The sequence below is a fragment of the Otolemur garnettii genome, unplaced genomic scaffold (assembly GCF_000181295.1).
Source record: "Otolemur garnettii isolate 467f Iridium unplaced genomic scaffold, OtoGar3 scaffold00023, whole genome shotgun sequence".
Classification (NCBI taxonomy): Eukaryota; Metazoa; Chordata; class Mammalia; order Primates; family Galagidae; genus Otolemur; species Otolemur garnettii.
The window spans coordinates 9,982,903-9,994,131 of NW_003852418.1; the positions used below are offsets into that span (position 1 = coordinate 9,982,903).

At 44.4% G+C, this 11,229-nt stretch overlaps 1 pseudogene; it reads right to left on the minus strand.

Annotated features, from left to right (window-relative positions):
• Positions 1–6,658: 6,658 nt before the first annotated feature.
• Positions 6,659–7,600, minus strand: LOC100948190 (annotated as a pseudogene).
• Positions 7,601–11,229: the final 3,629 nt, after the last annotated feature.

Consider the following 11,229-nt stretch of genomic DNA (forward strand, 5'->3'; position numbering starts at 1 on the left):
TCTTATTAGTAATAGTCTTGTCCCGCTTGTGAAACAAAGACTGATCAATGTTCTGGTAAGAGACAGATGTCACATTCATAATGGTTAATTTTGAGAATAGTGCCATAAAAACGTTATTTAAAACTGGTGAGCAGGATGAAGAGAAACCACAAAGGATAGTGTGGGGTCCGGATGGCAACAGCGGGGCCCTGGGCAGGACAGGAGGAGGGAGGTTTCTGGAATCTGGAGACAAAAGAGATTCTATTGAGGCTGCGTGACCTGGGAGTGGGTGCGGGCAGCCTGGGCTCCACCACAGTGGGATCTCGTGGGATAAAGACCTTCACCTCTCAGCCTGTCATCTCCACTGGTTCTCCCCAACTATTGGCAAAACCAACCAAAAGCCAGAGACCAAGGGGATCCATTGAGCTTTGAACCCTTTCAACATCTAGCTGAAGTTCAATTCCCAGGTTCACTGTCTTTCCATCATTCAACCCAAAATTAAAAAGAAGAGGGGGATCGTGTTGATGCTGAAAATATCCATCTATGAATATCCAAATTAACCAAAAAAACAGCCCCGTGACGGTTTTACATGCACTGTCTCCATCAGTGGTGTGCTACTCACTATTGTAATGATAACTAAAGTCAGAGTCACATATTTAGCACTTAAAGCTTTATGGTCACAAAAACTTCTAAGATTTTTGGTTTTTAATTCACATATGCTGCGGTTGCAGTGCTGATCAATAAAAGACTTCCAAGCATAAAAACATGATACGCTCCCATCCAAGTCTGCCAGGGGAGTATGAGCTCAAGGAGAAAAATGCCAAATTCTCGATAATCAGAGCTGAGCTTACTGTGCATGTTTTAAATCAATGACAGTGGATGCCAGCCGCTATGGTATTAAGTTTCTACTGGACACCCTTTAAAAGTGAGATGACAGTTTTCTTCTAGAATATAATTTTTTTTTAAGAGACAGAGTCTCATTTTGTCGCCCTCAGTAGAGTGCTGTGGTGTCACAGCTCACAGCAACCTCTAGCTCTTGGGCTTAGGTGATTCTCTTGCCTGTGCTTCCCAAGTAGCTGGGACTACAGGCGCCCACCACAATGCCCGGCTATTTTTTTGTTGCAGTTTGGCCGGGGCCAGGTTCAAACCCTCCACCTTCGGTATTTGGGGCTGGTACCCTCTACTCACTGAGCCACAGGCACCACCCTAGAATATAAACTTAAGTATTACTGATGCAATGACTTAAACTTATCATAAAAAATCAGGTGTGCAGTGTGAGAGGGGTGGAAGGAGTTTCAAATGTGAAAGGAGATGGGACAGTCAGAAGGGTCTGCCAGAGCAGCCAGTCCCTGCTGTTGCCCTGACGTTTCACCTAGTCCCTAACCCTCTGGTCCCCTAGTTCTCATGGGGTTCAGAAACCAGGGACAAAGTCTCCCTGTCTACAAGTTGTCCCCCTCCCCTCCTCACCTCCGGGAAAAGCCCGTCTTAGCCATTTCTAATATCAATACTGTGTATTTTCCAGGGACTTCTTGTCCTCCAACTTGTAACATTTACAATTGGTAAGAATATGTTCACAGATGGACTCGCCATTGACTTACAATCCAGTTCTCATATTTTGAGGCAGAAATGACTGTTTTCAGCTCAGTCTGTCAGCCCCTGCAGGGAGGCGGTAAGGAGAGGATCTTCCCTGTCAACCTTCCAGTGGCAGCTACACAGCACCCACCAGCTGTTCAGAAACAGAAAAGCAGAGCCTCAGGGGTCAGGGTTCTCTGTCGCTAGGGTCCACTCTCACTATTCAAGGAGAAAAGAATTTAGGAAATGAGTTGGGAAGTTCACAGACTCTCTGGGACAGACAGCAAATCAGGCTTTTCGGGGTCTGCATGGCTGTGAATAATATCTGGATTACAGCATGGAACGTTCCAGTGGAGACACCACAACCTGCTGCGTGGACCCTGGGCACTGGATAGCAGACTCCAGTCGTGGCTGCCTCTGGAAACAACAGGCCATTATGCCAGAGTAGATTCCTTACAAAGCCTTCATTACCTCAACAGCTCTGTAATGGGCATCTCCATGTGGATGCTGACTGGCCAAGTCCAGGTCACAAGACTGCACTCTCCCTACAGTAGATGTTGACAAAGCAAGTTTCTGGCTTCCATATTTGGAGATCAGATGGTGCCTAAGATAGGGACTTACCCAAACACAGGGATGTGTTTAGATATGCAGGGAAGCCAGAACCAAGCCAAAGGTCTCCTATAAATACAAAAGGATTTATTCTCCCTCACTTGGTGTTCTAATTTAAATTTTATTTCTAGTGTGTCTGAGGACGGTCTTTAGGAAGAATTCCTGATTAATCCTCAAGCACTCTCCATGAGTGTATATATTGGATTCTTTGCTTACAAACAGGAGAAAGGGACTCTAGTTAATGTAAGCCAAGAAAAGGGGTTTTGTTGGAAAACTCTGTGTGAGGTCTAAGTGAATGAAATCTGGCGAATTGGGTTTTAAGAATGATGAGAGCCATGGAAGTTTCTAGACTCTGGACCACAAAGCCTACCAGGTATTCTCTCCCCCCACTGACTCTGTGGCACATATCACTGCCTAAAACTATCATGTGTTTGCTACTCTTGTTTTATTTTTCATATTTTTTTCCTGTCTCTCCAACTAGACTGGGTAGAGACCACGTCTACCCTGTTCATCATCGTATGCCCAAGCCCATAGCAAGGGCAGGCATAGGGAAAGCTCTCAGCAAATGCTTGATAAAATGCATGCATGATGCCTGAACGAATGAAGAGTGGAGCTCTGGAATCTCTAATTCTCTCCTAACTCTAGGATTCTATGACCTCTTCAACCAGAATATGGAGACCTGAAAGACATAGATTTGGAAGCTTGAGAAATAACCAACCTTCCAATTTCCTTTTGTGTTCAGACTCCCTCCAACCATCCATCCCCCAGGAGATATTCCCAGTCTTGAAGAATGTGTCTCCTGCTTACAATCAGGTATTTTCAAAGTGCCAAAAGGAGATCAGTGGATGGGAAGTCTCAGGTCCCAATATAGGATGTTGGGCTGCATCTGTCACTCCACAGGGGAACTGTCATTTCTACCCAGTACCAAGAAGCTATGATCTGGGGGCAGAAAGCCGTAAGAAATTATAAACTTAAAACACACACAGGGAGCTTAAGCGATGGTCTGGGGATAGAACAAACTTTGCCTCTGGAGTCCAGGTTAGAAGCATTGATGAGCTGCCCAATTTTGTAAGGGTCTCAAATATTTAGTTAAAGGAAAGCATAAATACCCATATTAAAGCCAACTGCTGTCACTATTTAAAATGCCAGAAGAGTGTTTGTTCCTATTGCTTGTTCAGAAAACAACCCATTCTTGACAAATGCCCAGTGAGATATTTATAAGAAGGTTCACAGAAATGAACAATATTAAATTAGGTGCCCATTTATCCCTCCAAGCGACACATACACCCTGCTTTACCCTGAAATTCTTTCCCAGTGTTTATCCACGGTGTTTCTTTCCAAGTAAAACTTATTACACAAATTCCTCAGGGCATTTTTTTCTTTTCTTTACCTTTGCTTGATTCTGGTTAAATAAACTATTGATTTTGTTTTCAAGGTAATTTAAGGGGGTAATATAGTTCCGATTTGATAAGTACAACCATAATGTATTCAGAGTAAACACACTTTAGAGGTTCTATTAGGATTTCTTCTTCTTTTTTTTTAATCAAATCAACTAAACAATACTGGCCACCGTAGCGATTTCCGGGGGGGCTCGCTGGGCATGAAGCTGCACATGACATTAATAATGCAGAGACACATTGTCCAAAGGAAAATTGACATTAGGGGCAATGGATGCTCTTTCAAACACCTGTGTTCTTCAAGAATGAATTAACATAGAGGGAGTCAAAGTAAACTGCAATTTCTTTATTAACATGGAAAAAATGTTTATATGTTAAGTACAAAAGGGACATAGAATTGGATATACAGTAGAATAACAACCATGTAAACACACCAAAAATCTATGCACAGAAATGTCTAGAGGAACATTTCACACCAAAAGATTAACAGTGGTGGCATTTGGGTGGCAGACTGATTCTTTGTAAAAGTCCCAGATTTTCATTAATAAGCAGTAATTACAATTTGCAACAGGAAATTAAAAAAAAAAAAAAGAACTTTTCTGGCTGGTGGTTGAGCAGCACAGTGTCGCTATCAAATATAAATCAGTGGCTTTGGCCCTGACTCTGAAGAAGGTGGTAAGCAGCCCCTCCCTGCAGGAAAGCTTGAGTACCTCTGGCCTCTACTGGGGCATCTAAGCAGCCTCAGCACTCAGCTTCTCTTCCACCTTACTCTGCATCATTCCCATCACCGTATCATCTCCAGTCACTTCTAACTGCATCTTTTTCCTTTCCTTCCCATCTCAGGACAGCTTTGCAGCCACAGGGCCCAGAATTAGAGGTCATGAAGTGGCATGTTGTCAAAGAAACAGTGCCTCAGTTTTGGACAAACAGCAACTCAAATACAAATCATTTATTTTCCTGCTGCTGGCCAAGTCAGGCTTGGTGGCTGCTCTGCTTACAGATACGTTAAGTTATGCAGCCTTTCTTGTTAACCTAAAGTTCCAAGCACTGCGAACAATTACTCCTCTCATGAATTTTCTGCCCTAAAAAGCCAGCAGTGTGTAATAACAGCTCAGATCATTTGGTTTCTAAAACTCCCTCCACTCTAAGAAGGCAGAGCTACACAGTAAGTGGCATCGTGGCAGCTACAGATTTTAGTCTACATTTGGGGACTATGTACACCTCTTGCACTTTCAGTTTGAGAAATAAGTCAAAAAGCAATTGCTTAAAAAAAGAAAGTGCTAGCAATTCATAGCCAATTCCTACTGTTAAACAGAAGCAGTGCTGGCCTGGTTTACTTCTAGCAGCTATATATTTGTGGGCAAGTCAAATTTTGTTGAGCCTGTTTACGTATCGACAGGGAGTATTGCTTGCATAAATGTTTGTTTGGGAACTTAGTAAAATAACCCAATACTCATTCTGCTCTAAGGCGGCTAGGCAGGGGGAAAAGCCATGAGCCTGCTGCAGCTCATCTCAACCTGGGCCTGGCTAGAGGCCCATCCTCCCCCAAGAGAAAGCAAGGAAAACAGCAAGAAAGCAGATGTACCAGTAGATGGGAGTGAAGCATAACTGGCAAAGCAGCTTCAGACAAACTGAAAATGGTCGGGGCCAGTATCCTGTCCCAAATGCTGCAAGCCTGACACAGAAGCCACGCAAAGAATAACTGTCACATAGCAGGTGCACACCAATCATCACTGGGCAAAAAAGGGGCTAACATTGCAGAGAGGGCCCCCAAGTGCAGCTTGAGGAACACCGAGAATCCTCCGAAGACCCTCATTTAGCTGCCATGGAATAGCAAACACTAGAAGCTTTGCTTCTTCATTCAGTCTCCCGAAGAGCAAATGGTAATAAGGAAGACTCACTAACACTGTGGCAAACACTCTTAGCAAGGATGCAATCTTTCTCCGGGGCTGCAGGACTCTTATCTCCTTTAGCAAAACTCTCAGAAACTACAGATGATATATATACACATATGTATATTAATATATATGCATACCTACACATATATTCGTGTATGCAAATATATTTAAATGAAGGTACACACACTGTGCTAAATTACAAACAACAGAAATCAAAGGTCATATACAAAAAGGCTAAATATAACATATAACACAGGCCTAGAACCAGCTCGTGCTCAGGAGCTGGGAATAAGGGTGGTATCATTTGGAGACTATGTACACAACTTATGGTCAGCGGGGAAAGCATCAGTGTAAACAACTCAGACTCACTTCACAATACTGGCCCACAGGAAAGTGTGATGTAGCTCATGTACAAAAAAAGACTCTCACCTTGCTTTTGTAGAAACCAAGCTCAGTAGGCACCAGAACCATGGGTTTGTCTTGATGACAGGGTACTGCACAAGAACTCACCTGCTACCCCCTTCCTCCCTTTCAGGCTCATGAGCCCTTTCCCACCCAACACCCAGAGCCTGATGCCTGCCCAGATCACCTACCCACCCTCACAGGACTAACCGCCTGGCTTCCTGACAAGAAGGTCCTTCTGTATCTGTCCCTTTCTCTGACCCCAAAATATATGAAGACTTATTTCTGTAAATGTTTGGCCCCTAAGAAACATGATGGCTGTGGAATAATGCCACAATTACCCAGGGACACCCAGTAACAACGCATGCAAGGTGAGGGCAAAGGGGCCCTAAGCTGCCCTAGCATCCCAAAACCAAGACTGTGGCTTCCCATGCATTTATGGAGTGGAGAAGAGATGTGCAGAACAGACGACTTCACTGGCTCTTCAGCAGCAAATACATTCAAAATGGAAGGTGTCTTGAGAGTCCCACTATACACTAATCACAAGTCTGGTCACTCCTCTGGAGGAGCTTGGTGCAGTGACAGCTAAAAAACAATTGAGTCTGCTGCATCAAGAATCCTTTCAAAGAAGGTCAGCAAAGTCACTTTTTTTCAGCAAAGTCACTGTACAGCACATCCATGGGAAGGCCATGTGAAAACAGCCCAGTCAAACAATCCAGTCCCACTATTATCTCAGTCCTCTCTGACTTTTCTTCTGCCCGCTGCCCTCACAGTACAGAAATAGCCGAGAAGCTATCAGGGTTAGTCATCAATGGTGGGCAACCAGAAGGCCATGGTGGAACATGCACTGGCAAAGGTCATGAACTTGGGGTTGAACTGCAAACAGGTAATGGGGCCTGTGTGTTTACCATCCAAAACAGCTACTTTTATACCACTCTCTCCATTCCAAACATGGATCTTGCCATCCTCTGAACCAATCATAATAAACTGAGAGTTTGGAGTAAATGAAGCCTCCAGCGTGACAGCTTTGCTGTTAGCATAACCCCCAAACGTGTGCATCACCACTCCCTTAAAAGCATCAATAAGACGAATAAAGCCGCCATTGGTGGAGATGAGGATGAGATTGCCATCATTGCTAAACTTAAGTCCTGTCCACTCACAAGTCCGATCATACTGCATCTTAAAGGTTGCAAACGGCCCCTTATCAAAACAACGAAGGTCATAAAGTTTGACCATTTCAGAGTTGACACCTGCGGCAAAAATTAACCCTTCTGGATCAAAAGAACAAACTGGCTTGCCCTGTAGGTGCATGAGGCCCTGGCAGTTAGGAGACCGGAGATCCCAGCGTCGAATGGTCTTATCAAGAGACCCGGAAATGAAAGTGTCATCCACAGGGGACATGGACAAGGCCACCACCCTTTTGCTATGTCCAGGAAAATATCGGATGTATTTGTTGTCATGCAACGACAGGTAACGAATAGTATCATCTATTTTGTTAGAGCTGTAAACCACTGTGTTGGCCGCGTGAGTGTATCTGATGAGGTCCACCCCGTATTTCTTACTGTACAGGGTTCTCTTTGGTTTACCCTCCTGACAGTCATAGAGCACGATGGAGTCGTCGTCGCTGCTCGAGATAACCGTCTCGCCGTTAGGGCTGAAATCCAAACAGTTAATCTTGTCCGAGTTCTCACGGAACACCTTGGCGACGCGGAAGCTCTGCAGCACGTTGTCGGTGAGCCTCATGGCGGCGGTGGCTGGAGGCCGCTGGGGCGCAGGCCGGGGCGGGGCCCGGCGACCAGGGAGCGGGCGGACAGGCGGGCCGAGGGGCCGATGCCGGCGGGGCAAGCGCCGCAGCGGCGGGAGGGCGGCCGATGGCGGGGCTGCTGCCTCCCTTTCCTCCCGCTTGGGCAACGCTCTTCTGCCTGGGCCGCGGGGCCTCGCTGACGGTTCGTGCTCGGAGCCGCCTCAGGGGCAACCGGCGCAGCGACGGCTCATTACGTCCGTCATCTTGAAGCGACGGGCAGAAGCCGTGAACTGCAGTTTTTAGGACGCCCAGGGAGCTTATTCTAGATGGACCGGGGAAGTCGACGGGCGTATTTGTAGAGCGGCCCAGTCTATCTGTCCACCCTGAGACAATGAAGGACAGTTTTTAAAGCGGTATATCCTGTCTATTGTATACGTTGGTTCTAAATGACAAGCAACCCAAGTCTAACTGGCTTAAGATGAAAAAAAAAAAAAGAATATACTGCCATGTGCCAAGAAAAAGCCAGTAATAGAGCTGGACTTAGGCACGTCCGATTCCAGAGGCTGTCTCTTCCTGTCTATTTCAAAACAACTCTATGGACATCACGCTAAGGAACCTACTAGTCCCACAGTGGTTCCAGAAGCTTCAGTCTTACACCTTCCATTCCCGTATTTCTCAAGCAAAGGTTCAGAATGTGCTCTGATTGGCTCTGACTAGATCACGTGCATGCCTGAGCCAATCCCTGTGGCCAGAGGCACGTGGAACCTTACCGGCCAAACCTGAGTCACATGATTACCCCTGGAACAGGACTGGGACCAGCAAAGCCGTGGAAAAGACGGAGATCAGACTATCGCCTTGAAAGTACTGGGATGAATGCTGGGCAGGCACAAGACACCGGCCCACCACATGCCCATCCAAACAGGTTGTCCAGGGTCAGCCGAAAGTTCGTTCCCCTTGTCCCCGGCTGGCCTTTGGTGTCTGGGCCTCATTTTCCCCCAACCTCAGTCCTCCACCACAAACCACAGGCTCTTCCCTGAGTGTCAGCTTCATAAACAGGGCTTCTACTCGCTTCCCTCCCTTCTCCACTCTTCACCTCCAACTCCCAGGAATGTCCCACGTGCCCTCTCTGCCTGCAGCTCACTCTGCTTTCCTTACTGATGCCCTGACTCTGGGTTTCCAGCTGTGTCAATGTTCAATCACCTGAGCTCTCTCATCCTGCTGTCTCTGACATCAGGTTGGCAAGGGGTGAGCCCACTGAAGACAGCCCTTCTCTCATGTTCACAGAGGAAATACCAAATGTGAACCCACTGTTTACTCTATAAATTGTTCTGTGGCCTCAGGCTAAATGTAGTAAAACAGTGTCCCAAGTAGTTTTCATGGAAACAGAAGAAAGCAAGTGGCTTGCATATATTATATTAGTTATATAGATAGCTGCTCTTTAACTTACAGTGGGCTTAGGTCCTGATAAATCCATTTTAAATTATAAGTATCATAGGTCAAAAATTCATTTAATACACCTACCAAACAGCACAGTTTAGCCAAATGTACTTTAAAAGTGTTCAGGCTCGGCGCCCGTGGCTCAAGTGGCTAAGTTGCCAGCCACATACACCTGAGGTGGCGGGTTCAAATCCAGCCCAGACCTGCCAAACAACAATGATGGTTGCAACCAAAAAATGGCCGGGCATTGTGGCGAGCACCTGTGGTCCCAGCTACTTGGGAGGCTGAGGCCGGAGACTCGCTTGAGCCCAGGAGTTGGAGGTTGCTGTGAGCTGTGAAGCCACAGCACTCTACCCAGGGGGACAGCTTGAGGCTCTGACTCAAAAAAAAAAAGTGTTCAGAACATTTAGTTTTGCAAAATCATCTAACACTAAACCTATTTTATAAAAAAGTGTTGAATAGCTCATGTAATTTATAGATTTTACTGTCGGGAAGTAGTTTCTAAGTAGTTTTGATTGAGTATCACATTAACAGCACCTTAATGTTCAAAAACTTAAGTTGAACCCTCATAGATTGGGGACCATTTGCACATTATAAATGTGTGTATATATGTGAATATACGTATATACGTATATATACGTGAATACGTATATATGTATATACGTATATATGTGAATATACGTATATATATATATACACACACGCCCCAAAATTATGGGATATAATGAAAGATTATTCTTTCTATTAGTATTGAAAAATCACCACCTACAGATAGTAGAACAATAGTGCATTATTATATTATTCTTAAACATACACAATAATTTATGCATGGATGTAAAACTTCACTGTCACAAGCATTTATTGAGTACTATTCTAAGCTGTTTACATTATTAATGTCATTTACTTCTCTTAATGAGGAAACTGAGGCAGAGAGAAATTTAATGACTTTCCAATGATCACACAGCCAGTAAATGATAGAATCAGGGGCATGGCAGGATTGACCTTTCTCCTGTGAAGTTAAGAGTGGTCATGTGACTAGTTCTGGCCAACAGAATGTGACAGGAAATGTGGATGTCATTTGGGCAAGATGCCATTACTACCTGGTACTGTAAATGTTTTGATATCTTGTACTAGTGATATGTTCTAGATGGTGAAGAAGCTGCCATCATAGGCATGTAAACGAGGGTGTTGTGGAGTAGAGATCTCCACTGTCTTGAGATGCACACAGATCCAAACAAGAAGCAACCTTGTTGCTTTAAGCTGCTGAGATTGGGGAATTTTTCCTTTTATGTAACTGCCCAGTAACACCAGGTGTCAAAGGGGACTTTAGCCTCATGTAAATGTTTTTATTATTTTTAATAAGGGAAATGTATTCATGTATCACACGTGTAATTAAAATGGCACTTAATAAAAGGAAACCTCAGGTGTTATAATGACAGTAGAATAATTAATCCTGACCCTGTGTCCTTACTGTCTTAGTTCATTTTGTGTTGCTATAAAGGGGTACCTGAGGCTGTGTAATTTATAAATAAAAAAGGTTCATGTGGCTCATGATACGAATGGCTAGAAAGTTCAAGGATTGGCTTCTGCATCTGATGCTGACCTTGGGCTGCTTATACTCATGGGGATTGTGAAGGGGAGCCAGCATAGGCAGATATCTTCTAGAGAGAGAGAGACAGAGGGAAGGAAGGAGACGGGGAGGAAGGGAGGAAAGGAGGGAGGGAAGGGTGGGGCCAGGCTCTTTTTAAAAACCAGCTCTCTCAAAAACTAAGAGAGAGAGAATTCACTCACACCATGGAGGGCAATAATCTATTCTTGCCCCACCGCCACCCCATGGGGATCATATTTCAACATGAGGTTTATCTGAGCCAAACAGCCAAACCATAATACCTAATAAATTAAGATATATAGTTATTTGTGTGTTCTCAACGGTTAATGATTAATAAACAAAACTTCATTTTTGGTTGTAAATCTTTCTAAAAGGTTATCCTGGTGTTCATCCTCTATTCTTCTAACTCTTCTGGTTATTTTCTTAAGGTAAGCTATGTCACCTTAAAGTGTTATTTAACTTCTCAGCTGTTCACATCAAAGGAAATGATCTTTTATTATCAAAGGCTTCTATAGCAACTCCTCTGTGCCAGGCATGTTGTAAATGCTTTATAAATATTAACTCTCTTAAACTTGACAATTA